The 10,974-nt window shown below is 47.6% G+C and overlaps 1 long non-coding RNA gene across 1 annotated transcript; it reads right to left on the minus strand.

Annotated features, from left to right (window-relative positions):
* Positions 1–244: 244 nt before the first annotated feature.
* LOC123522142 lies at positions 245–3,082 on the minus strand. The gene is made up of 2 exons (XR_006680434.1): positions 2,923–3,082; positions 245–1,432 (listed from the first exon to the last, which is right to left on the minus strand). It is a non-coding gene; the product is annotated as an uncharacterized LOC123522142 (long non-coding RNA).
* Between the last annotated feature and the right edge of the window lie 7,892 nt (positions 3,083–10,974).

Consider the following 10,974-nt stretch of genomic DNA (forward strand, 5'->3'; position numbering starts at 1 on the left):
CCACCTCCACCACCTCCACCTCCACCTCCACCACCACCACCACCAGCACCAACAACATTGACATCCTCAAGTCTGATCAGTTTGTCCTCCATTTGCCCTGAGTGCTGAATCCTGTGTGAGAGGAGGCATTAAATTCAAAATAGAGAAGTTATGAAATAACCACTCACCATATTATTTGACAGTGGAAATCACCTTTGACCTTTGGCCTACAAGAGGGCCAGGGAAGAACTAAAGGACATTTAAATTCATCTCCATCTTTTTTATTCTGATCTTAGGAAAGTCGGGGTGGGGGTGGGGGATGCTGTGGTTCAGCTCTGAAAGAGAAGCAATTCAAACCCCCCAGTGCCTCCTGGGAAGAAAGATCTGTAATCTAATCCCATAAAGATTAATAAACCAATCTGTGTCATCGGGCTGACTCTGACTCAATGGCCCCATGTGACCCTGTGGACCTGCCACATCGGGGACCCTAGGCTGCTGCTTTCACATAACCAGGTCTCTCTCATGCCTGGGGCCATTGGCTGGGTTACAGTCAGTGACCTTGGGTTTGCAGTGAGTGAGCACTTAACCATTGTCCCACCACGCACGATGTCCTTCTCCAGGGACGCATCTGCCCTGACAACATGTCTATGCGTGCGAGGAAGTCTCTCCATCTTCGCTTCCAAGTAGGGCACTGGCCGTCCCTCCCCCCAGGCAGACGCGTTTGTTGCAGCCACGGCACTTTCACTGTTGACCACCAGCACCGTCATCCAAGTGCATCTGTTGTATTTGTAGACACCTGTGGTGGACTGAATTCTGTCTCCCTAAGACACGTGCTATCCATTGTAACCCCCAATACTTAGGGATGGAATCCCACTTGGATCCAGGGATTCTTTATGTTGATGAGCCCTTATCAGTGTAGGCTGTGCCTATCACTCCTCAGAGACGCAAGCAGAGGTGGGGAGATAGATGGCATGCTATGTGGAGCTCAGCAAGGGACAGAAGCTGGAAAGAGAAAGGACCTTGGGAGGGAGGGGGAGGGGAGAGGAGTAGGGAGAGAGAGAGAGAGAGAGAGAGAGAAAGGAATTGAGAGAGGAAAGAGGGTGGAGAGCCTTCTCCTAAAACCAGGACCCTGGCTCTGGACATGTCGCCTTCTAGCCTGTAAGAGAATCCATTTCTGTTCGCTTCGGTCACCCTTGTGACATTTCTGTGATAGCAGCACTAGATAGGTAACTAAGACATCTCATAATTGTATTTTAAACGTTTCCTAAACTTAGCGAATCCATTGGTTGCAGCCCTTCCGTCTTCCACTTTTTGTCGTCTTCAATCTCGGAGGGAGGAACAAGGTTCTCTCTAGCTCGCTGTGATCAGTGATCGGTCAGGACTTCCTGGCCTCTCTTCATTCTGCACCAAAGTCGGTTCAAGAGCAAAAGATGAGCTGTTGTCTCTTTTCACCCTGGGACAGGGTGGGAATGCAGGAAAGAGGAAAACAAAGGAGGAACAAAGTGAGTTTTCTGTGACTTAGTCCAAGGACTGTATCAGGAAGCAAAGAGGAGCCCTAGTGGCACTGTGGCAGGTCAGGCTGCTAACTGCCAGGTGGGCAGTTCAAAACCACCAGCCTATCCACAGGAGAGAGATGGGGCGTTCAGCTCCTGTAAAGAGCTACAGTCTCAGAAACCCATGGGGCAGTCCCTCCCTGTCCTGTAGGGTCACTCTGAGTTGGCATTGACTTGATAGCAGTGAGTCTGGTTTGTTTGGGGTCAGAAATCAGAATGCAAGGATCCTCTTGAACAAGCCATGAGAGGCAATTCCCTAGAAACTCCATCCACCACCCACCCTGGTCCCACAACCTGACGATAGATACTTAGAGGTGAGATGCGTTCTGAGGCCCTGCCATTCCCATTCCAAATAATTCATACTGTACTGTTTATGTGGATCATTTACATACAATTATATTTAGAAGTCATGACCCATTTCAACGTATCACAGTGTCATCTATAGTTTAATTCCTGTGAAAAGCAATTAGGTCTGTCCTGGACTCTGGCTATGATGAGTTCTAATTTTGTAGGTTCATAACACACTTAGAACAGCATTTGTTTGTTTTTTGTTTTCTTTTCTTTTCAGGATGCTATAGGAGGAGCCTGGGTGGTGCAGAGGATAAGCACTCCCTGCTAAGTGAAAGGTCAGTGGTTTGAGCCCACCAGCCGCTCCTCTGCAGGAGGGAGGTGTGTTCTAAGCTGTGTTACAAGGTCACACCCAGAGCCAGAATCCACTCAGCGACAGTGGGTTTGGCTTTTTGACTAACTTTGAGGTGTTTGGAACATTAATTAACTTCTCAGTGTCTATGTCCTAAAAGGTGTTAGAACTGTTCATGATAAAAATCGTAAGAATTAGCAGAACATTAGGTGTTGGATGAATATTAATCAGGATGGTAACATATATGATCTAATACTTCTTTTAAGGCGTGAAAATGTCTGCATTTCATAATCCGGGTGAAAGTGCACTTATGCCTGAGAGCCGGGAGAACCACTAGAGGGGTTTCAGCACCATGGACAGCACCCCTGGCTCCTAGTGGAGTGCCTAACAACACCATGAACCAATTGCTTCCAAACTAAGGGGCTAGGTTTTTGAGCAAGTGGTGCAACCGTGGAGCCCCTGGCTGTTGAATGAAAGTGTGGTGAGTCGAACCCACCTAGAATCCCTGCCGTGGAAAGACCTGGCAAACTGAGCTGTAGAGACGACGGCTCAGAAAACCATATGGGACAGTTCTTACTGGGTCTTACTGGGTCAGCTAGCTCAGGGAGCTGTGAGTCAAAGTGCACTGATGGCAGCCCACAACAGCATGAGTGAAAAGAACACGCCACTGACGTGCACAGGCACAAGAGAAGCCTGCAAACAAGAAACAAAGAAGCCCCAACCCACCACCCTTAGGGCAATCTGACTCACACGGACGGTATAGGACCGAAGAGAACGGCTCTCGTGGGTTTCCAAGGCTGTCATCTTGACAGGCACAGGCAGCCTCCTCTTTCCACTCTGGAGCAGCTGGTGGATTCGAACCACAGGCCTCGGGTTAGCAGCAAAGTGCTGAACCACTTGCATCCAGGGCTCCTTGATGCAATTAAAAGGTAATTCTATTTCTCCTTGATTGCAGAAGCCCATCTAATGCCACCGTCGAATGACCTTGAATTCATATGTCTTGTTTTACATGTATTAATCTTCCATATACACAATAGAACACGCGTCCTTATGATCGGCAAAATACAAGAAAGATGAATATAAACACGATGAAGATGAGTTCTTCAATCAAAGTTAAGTGATGTTCACATGTTCACTGGGGTGAGGGGCAGGGGTGGGGGGAGAAGAGAAAAGTCACATAAAGCGAAACTATCTTTCCAAACAGAACCATCAGATTCCTGGGTATTGTTTTCCATGGGGATTTTTACTGGTCTCGTTCTTCTTCCTGCTTTGAGGAATGAAACAATTAGCGAACTCTTAACCAACTGCAATGGAGTATGTCAGTACATTGACTCTTCATGTTTCTAGTGTCTGTGTTCTCGGTACCGTTACATTTCTACTCTTGTTCTGGTCTGTGTTATCACTGATTATATTTACTCTGGCATTTTCCTTCCTTAAGAGCTAAATGTATTGCCTGTTTCAATTCTACAGCACCGATAAAATGTCTTGGTAGTTAGCTCTCAAAACACGAAAACTTAAGGTATGTGTTACAGTGATTATTGAAATAAGCCGTTATCCACATGGGCATCCCACAGCAGTATGATAAATTTCATAAATATAACTGAGTGAGAAATTTTCAAAATAGGGAAAGGAAAGCGGGGGCATCAAAATGCGTGCTGTCAACTCACATTTGGAAGTTGGAATCTGTGAGGATAACCTTTACAATAGCAAGGATGTTGGTGGCATGCAAATGATTCTCCCAGCGTCGTCGTGTGTTCAGGCCAGGGAGAGGAGGTGGAGAACACACGCTTGCCTAAGAGAGACTCTGGACATGGCGATCCCCTACAAGCCCGCTGTGCTTTGACAACAGGAATCCAGAGAAAGGCGTGGTCTTGGCATGAACATGGCATATGGGAGTTTGTTTACGGAGCAGACAGGAACGAAGAGTCTTCATGAAAATGAAGAGCAGAAAACAGATATTGGAACAACATGTGAAGGGTGTGTGTGTGTTTTAGCCCCTGCTGGCTGTTTATTTTGTGGGTTATTTACCAAATTACCAAAGGGTTTTGGTTACTAATCACCATCCTTTGATTATTCTTAAAAAAATAAAAGGACCAAATCTTAGGAAAAACTACCTCCTTCATAATCTGCCTCCCCCAACCCCACTGACTAGTTAAAATTTTTGAAAAAGATATGGTGTTAATTTCTTTTATTTTACTTCACTGAGACTATTTGAGAGGGAAATGTAAGAATGGTTGTAAACAAATGTCAAATACATACAGAGTTAGAGCTATTAATTTTTAAAAGATGGAAAAACAAAAACAAAACCAATGCCCCGATTGACAGTGCTGTTTGATTTGGTATTTGAAGCAGAGAATGGTTGGGTCAGTGCACTGGCGAGAGTATAAGTGAGCATTCCCCTTGTGGGAGGGCTGACTCCTGCTCGGTAACCCTTCAGCACAGAGTACAATTGTCCCGTAAGGTTTCCTAGGTTCCAAATAGGTACAGACTCAGCTTGCTGCATCTTTCTCCCAAAGAGTGGCTGGTAGATTTGAACTTCTGACCTTTCACCGAGCAGCTAAGAACTTAACCCATGTGCCTCCAGGGCTCCCTAAATCAAGATTGATCTAATCTAATGATGTAACATGAACACTCCACTAAGCCATGTTTTTGTGTTCATGTCAGTTCTACCACTGATTGAGTGCACAGGACTTGGACTGTTCTGCATGCTGCATACGGGTTTTCTTTAAGCCCTCACAGCCACACACACGGGGCAGTTTCACTCTTTGCTGCTATCTGCTTTCCTTGTGTCAGTTCCAAGTCATGGTGGCCCAGTGTCAAACAAGACACTGCCCGTCCTGCACCGCCCTCACAAGCACTCTTATGCTTGAGTCCACTGCTGCCATCTCTGTGTCAAGCCATCTCTCGGAGGGTCTTCCTCATTTTGCTGAACCTCTACTTTACCTAGCGTGAAGTCCTTCTCCACGGATTGATTCCTCCCGATGACTTGTTGTGATAGGGGTTGGTTTATTTTGGTGCCAACCTGGCACCTGTAAGAAGATATGGGTGAAGTTTAGCCTGTCAATCAAGTTGCAGCCTGATGACCTCCCGTGGAGTGCGACCGAGATATACATACAGCTCACTGCAGGTTGGCCTCTCTCACTCTCTACTGTCACCTCCTGCTAGCTGGATATCCAGAGAGCACTGGAACCCTGTGATGTTCCCAACCAGACATCCATGCAACTTTCCATCGACTGACCTGGGACCTTCCTGCATTCTGCATCAGTGCATATGGGTTGGGTTAGTCTGAAGAGGGACTTACGGACTAGTATTGGACTTATGGACTCGAGTTCGACTGGGCTTACATCCTTTCTTGATCTATAATTAGCCCATTGCTATAAAGCTCTTCCTTACACATGTATGAGGGTCGCTGGATTTGTTTCTCTAGCCAACCTGGCCCAACACACGTCAAAATAGTTGAGATGAAATCTAGACATCCTGGCTTTAGGGAACATTCTGCACTTGATACAGAAACAGGATCAAACAATGTGCCTGGATCTGAACTTCACTGAATTTCAAAAGAGCCCTGGGGCACAGTGGCTAATCGCTTGGCTGCCACGCTGAAGGGTTAGTGGCTCAAACCCACCAGCTGCTCTGCGGAAGAAAGATGTGCAGTCTGGCAGCCTGGGGAACCCTGTGGGAGGTTGTACTCTGTCCAACAGTCGTAATCCACTTGAGAGCAGGTGGGCGTGGTTTCTTGTTCTGACTCCAAGTTGCGGTGTTGGAGCCACCGTGCAGTACTTCAGAGGTCTTTCGGAAGGAGAATGGGATGGTTAAAAGATAGTGGCATAGGTGAGAGAAATGTTTTGTGTAGAGTCCCACCATGAATGCCATCTCTTGTGCTAATGAGAAGACACTATTCGGTGAGCAGGCTTGTTGTGGCCGTCATCTTACTCTGCCTGGCTGAAGACAAATAGCCCTGAAGTGATTTTGATGCTACCTTGGAGGGGTTTTGCCACTGTGAAGAAATCAGGCCAAGCCTGTTTTAATGTAAACAAGGACACTGTGATTAGGCAACAGCCAACAAAGAGAGTCCATTCTATCACAAGCTTAGATTAGCCTAGAAGACATGCATGTATCTATACACCTTGCCTGGATGGCTATGTGCTGCTATGTGGTGTAACTCCTAACCCCTATTCATGTGCTGCTATGTGGTGTAACTCCTAACCCCTATTCATGTGGACTTGAGGTGCCTGCTAATGACCCGTGGATCTGGACACTAAATAAGGAAGATGCAGAAGAATGGATGCATTTGAATTTTGGTGCTGCCAAGGAGTACTGAAAGGCCCATGGGCGTCCAGAGAAAGACCAAATCTGTCTTGGAGGAAGTACAGTTAGAGTGCTTCTTGGAAGCGAGGGTGCTGAGATTTCCTCTCACATATTCTGAATAAGTTATCAGGGGAGACCAGTTCTTGGAAAAGGACAATTGATTTGTAAAGTGGAGGGTCAGTGTAAAGGAGGAACGCCTTCAAGGAGGTGGATTGACACGCTGGCTGGAAGAATGGGCTCACGGGCAACTATTGGGAGGTCGGCGCAGGCCTGGGCAGTGTTGTTCTGTTTACAAGAGTCACTATGAGCCAGAACTGGCCTGATAGTATGTAACAAAACATATATGGAGGGACAGTCCGTGCATGCATGCGTGTGCATGTGTGTGTGTGTGTTGGCACAGTGGTTCAAGTGCTTTGCTGTTAACTCAAGTGATTGCAGTTTGAAGCCACCAGTTGCTTCTTGGGAGAAATCTGTGACGGTCTGCTTGCACAAAGATGGAAACTCGCCAAGGCAGTTCTACTGTCCCGTGGGGTCACTGTGAGTCAGAATTGAAACCACGGCTGTGGGTTTTCTTTTCTTTCTTTCTTCTTTTTGTTAAATGCACGTGCACGTAATCCTCTTGGAGAAGTTGGTCTTCTTTGATAGATTAACGAGGTCTTGTTTGGTTGGTTGGTGTTGCTGTAATAGAAACATGCAAGTGGGTGGCTTTGATAAACATAACTGTGTTCTCTCACAGTTTAGAAAGCTAGGTGTCTGAATGCAGGGCCTTGGTGACTCTGGGGGAAGACTTTATCTCTCTGTTGGTTCCTGGGGAAAGGTCCTTGTCTCCTTTCAACATCTTTAAGCACTAATCTCTGAGTCTAGGAGGTTCTCAGCACAGGGACCTTGAGTCCAAAGGATAGGCTCCATTCTTGGCTCATCTTTTACGGTGATAATCACATCCCTCTCCTTTAACTCTTGTTAGAAAAAAGATGTGACTTCACACAGAGATTGCCACAGGAGCTCAAAGAGGCAACGGCCTTCCCACAGGGCTGGCACCCTGAACTCAAACTATTATCCCGCTAAAATGAGAGAATATTAATTTCTTTGTTAAAGTCCCCTTCCTCCCCGCAAAAAGAGTGATTCAAGATAGAGTGTGAGTTGGATAAGGGCATGACCTGGCTCCAGAGGTCAAGGGCCAGTATGACTTCAAAGACAATTATGTTGTCTTTTCTACGGAGGATCCTGTCAGGGAAGCATTGGATTTCAAGCTCACCTGTAGCTCTAAGGGAGAAAGAAGACGCTGTCTGCTCCCTTAAAGACGTACAGCCTCAGAAACTCAATGCAAGGCAGTTCTCTATGACTTGGAACCAACTGGATGGCAGTGGGTTTGGGTTTTCGGTTTTTATCCAGGCTTCCCCAGTAGTCAGACAACGGGGTGGTGTAGACTGAGGCTGCGTATCCTTGTATCCCAGTGTCCCGAGTCCGTGGGAGCAGGAAGGCCACATGCACTCTTTGCACACTTGTGTGTCTGCGTCTAATTGTAGGCATTTTGTAGACAAGTTTCTCTCTCTAAAGGCTGAGGTAAGAATTTCCCTCTGGTTGAAGCTGTTTAGAACCTACCTAGTAGTACTGTGTGAATACAAATGAGACCCAACTTTAAAGGACAGCAGAAAACAAATAAACAAAAAATTATTATTTTAAAGAACAATGGGAGGGAATAGGACTATTAATCCTGGGGAGATGCTTTTCAAAATTACTAATTCTTAATACATGTATTAAATGTAAATCAGGAGCAGGCGTGTTAGGTGCGGAAAACCTAAATAACTTCATCTTCGTCTTTCTCCTACAGTGTGGGTGGCCAATGCTAAATGCCTTCTCTGTATTGCGTCCTTTAATCCAGGAAGCTGAATTACCATCCAGATTTCAGGTTGCTGCTGGGCTGCTGTCTGCAAGCTCTGCAGTTCAAAACCACCAGCCCTTTGGGGGAGAAGGACGGCTCTCTACTCCTGTGAAGCCTTACTCTAGGAAACCCACGGGCAGTTCTACTCTGTTCTGTAGGGTCACTGCGAGTCGGCATCAACGTGATGCCAGTGAGCTTGAGTTTGGGTCCTCTTTATTCACTCCCCCCTTCACTAAATAAGAATCACTCAAAGAGACAAACGTGAAACACATGCATCGGCCGCGTAAGTAGCAAACGGGGGAATTGACGGGGAATAGAAAGCGACAGGGCGAACAGGATGCTAAGCCGTTCATTCAGAAAGGAAATAGAACGTTCTGGCTCTCACCGGTTCTTCCAGGCCCAGTGAAGAAATCTAAAAATAGCAAGAGGCACAACCGGCTTCCGGGTCAGAGCGTGCATACTGCAGCAGGTGCCAGCTGTGGACAGAGTCCAGCGACTCCAGGCGTCGATGAGAGCAGATTGCCAGCTCTTTCTCCCTCCACCTTTTGTTAGCAGCCACCACCTAACCTCTGTGTCAACGGAGCTCCCTTCTCTGCAATATAAAACCCAAAGCAAACTGAATAGCAAGTCCCGGTGGGACCCAGGCACCCCCACCCGGGTCAGTGCTTTCAAGACTGTCAGCTGGGTTCAAATCACTGCCTGGTCACTTAGCAGCAGCGTGCTTAAGCACCGTGCCACCAGGCCCCACTCTCTCTGCCCCGTGGGGTGAAACAATCTAGTGGGCTGACCACCCAGGCTGGATTTACCCACTGGACACACAGGAGGCATTTTAAATTTGCAAATGAAAACAGTGCTCGTGGAAGCAGATAACACCCACTGGAGGTAGACCAGATGCTGGAGGGGGTTAGAAAGCCTGTGATCCTCATGCTGTATCATATTTATTCCACAGGGCGCCTGCTGGCATGGTGGGTTACATGTTGGGCTCCTAGCTGCAAGGTCATCAGTTCGAGTCCACCAGCTGCTCCATGGGGAGAGATGAAGCTGCCTGCTCCTGTGAAGATTTACAGCCTCAGAAACTGACCAGGGCCCCCTGACCTACAGGGTGGCTATGGGTCAGAAATGACTCGATGGCAGCGAGTTTGGTTATTTATATCCTATAAAGATCATATTGAAAACACATCTCAGGTCATTCTACATATGACTACTCCCAGGTTTCATGAATTTCCCAAAATTGCAAGCATTCTAGCATTTTACCAATCCATAGCTATTTACATTAAATTCATTAAATGCTCATTTCCCACATCTTCTAGCATATTTTTTGCTGCCTTTTTTGATAAACCGGTTGAGAGCACCTGTAAGCGTGTGCACACACACACAACACAGTCCCTAACACTGACATGGAAAACACGGCAGATTCTCACAGAGATTGGAAATCAGAGGAGCTACTCTTACTTGTGGGCTCATAATAAACTAGATTAGGATGGATTTTCGTAGGGGATTTTTTTTTATAACAAAATGATTCGACGATACCTCAAGGCAGGTACTATAACAGGTGGCTGATAATGTGTTGTAAAGGACATACCTCATGCAATATGAAGTGCCACCCTTCATTTCTGAGGGAGGAAGCAGTAGCCATGCCTACTTCATTGTAATTCGATACCAGCATCAAGATGAATGTGTATGCTTTATTAAAAGTGATTTTTGGGGTTTATATATCTGTGCAGAGAAGCAGTCGCTGTTCCCACGGCAGAGGCTGGCAGTGAAACTCACCCATATGTTGACTAAGATCACTTCGAGAATGATTCCATCCTTTGCATCACACAGAGCTAGGCAAAAAAAGGGAGCACCCAGAATTGGGATCCTGAGGCTAGAGATGTTTTAAACGTGGGGTTGGTGAGTGCCTCTAGGGGACCCCGCTGTGTGACCTCAAATCACAACCAACCACAAAACTCCTTCCACGCCTTTCAGTCCATTGGGCAGGGGGGCCTTACAGGGCAGACTCGAAGTGATCCTTGCACACCGGGCTGCGCCATCCTCCAGGTTGCTGGGTGGGAGCCGACAGCTGCAGCCCGCGTGCCAATCCATCTCACCCAGGGCCTTCGGCCTTTTCGCTGTCCCTCTACCGTTCCCAAGCACGATGTCCTTCTCCAGGCACGGGTCTCTCCTGACAACAACTTACGGGGGTTCGGGGAGCCTGGTGGTGTCGCGGGTCACGCGTTGGGCTGCTAACCACAAGGCTGGCTGTTCTAAACCACCAGCTGCTCTGTGGGAGAAAACAGTGACAGCATTGAGGACTCGTAGGGTTGCTATGAGTTGAACTGTGGACTCCACTGTAGCGAGTTTTTTTTTAATGCGGCCTCCAACGCAGACCACCCGATCCTTCTCCCGCTGTGCTGCCAGGACCTTGAACAGCTGCGTCACCCGGTGCAGCGATCTGAGACGCGTGGGGAGCGCCACGCCGAGCAGGGCTGGGCTCTCTTTTCGGGGGCCTGGCTGTGCAGGTGCCAGCCTCCACCTGTGCCCCTCCGCCCCCAGGCCTGAGGTGGGGGGGGTGTCGCGCCAGGCGCCCATTTCCCTGCCTGCGGAGGCCCGTGGCGGCTGCTGGTGCGACA

This window comes from Echinops telfairi, unplaced genomic scaffold (genome assembly GCF_000313985.2).
Source record: "Echinops telfairi isolate 266 unplaced genomic scaffold, ASM31398v2 ScPeMD7_2565;HRSCAF=3150, whole genome shotgun sequence".
NCBI lineage: Eukaryota > Metazoa > Chordata > Mammalia > Afrosoricida > Tenrecidae > Echinops > Echinops telfairi.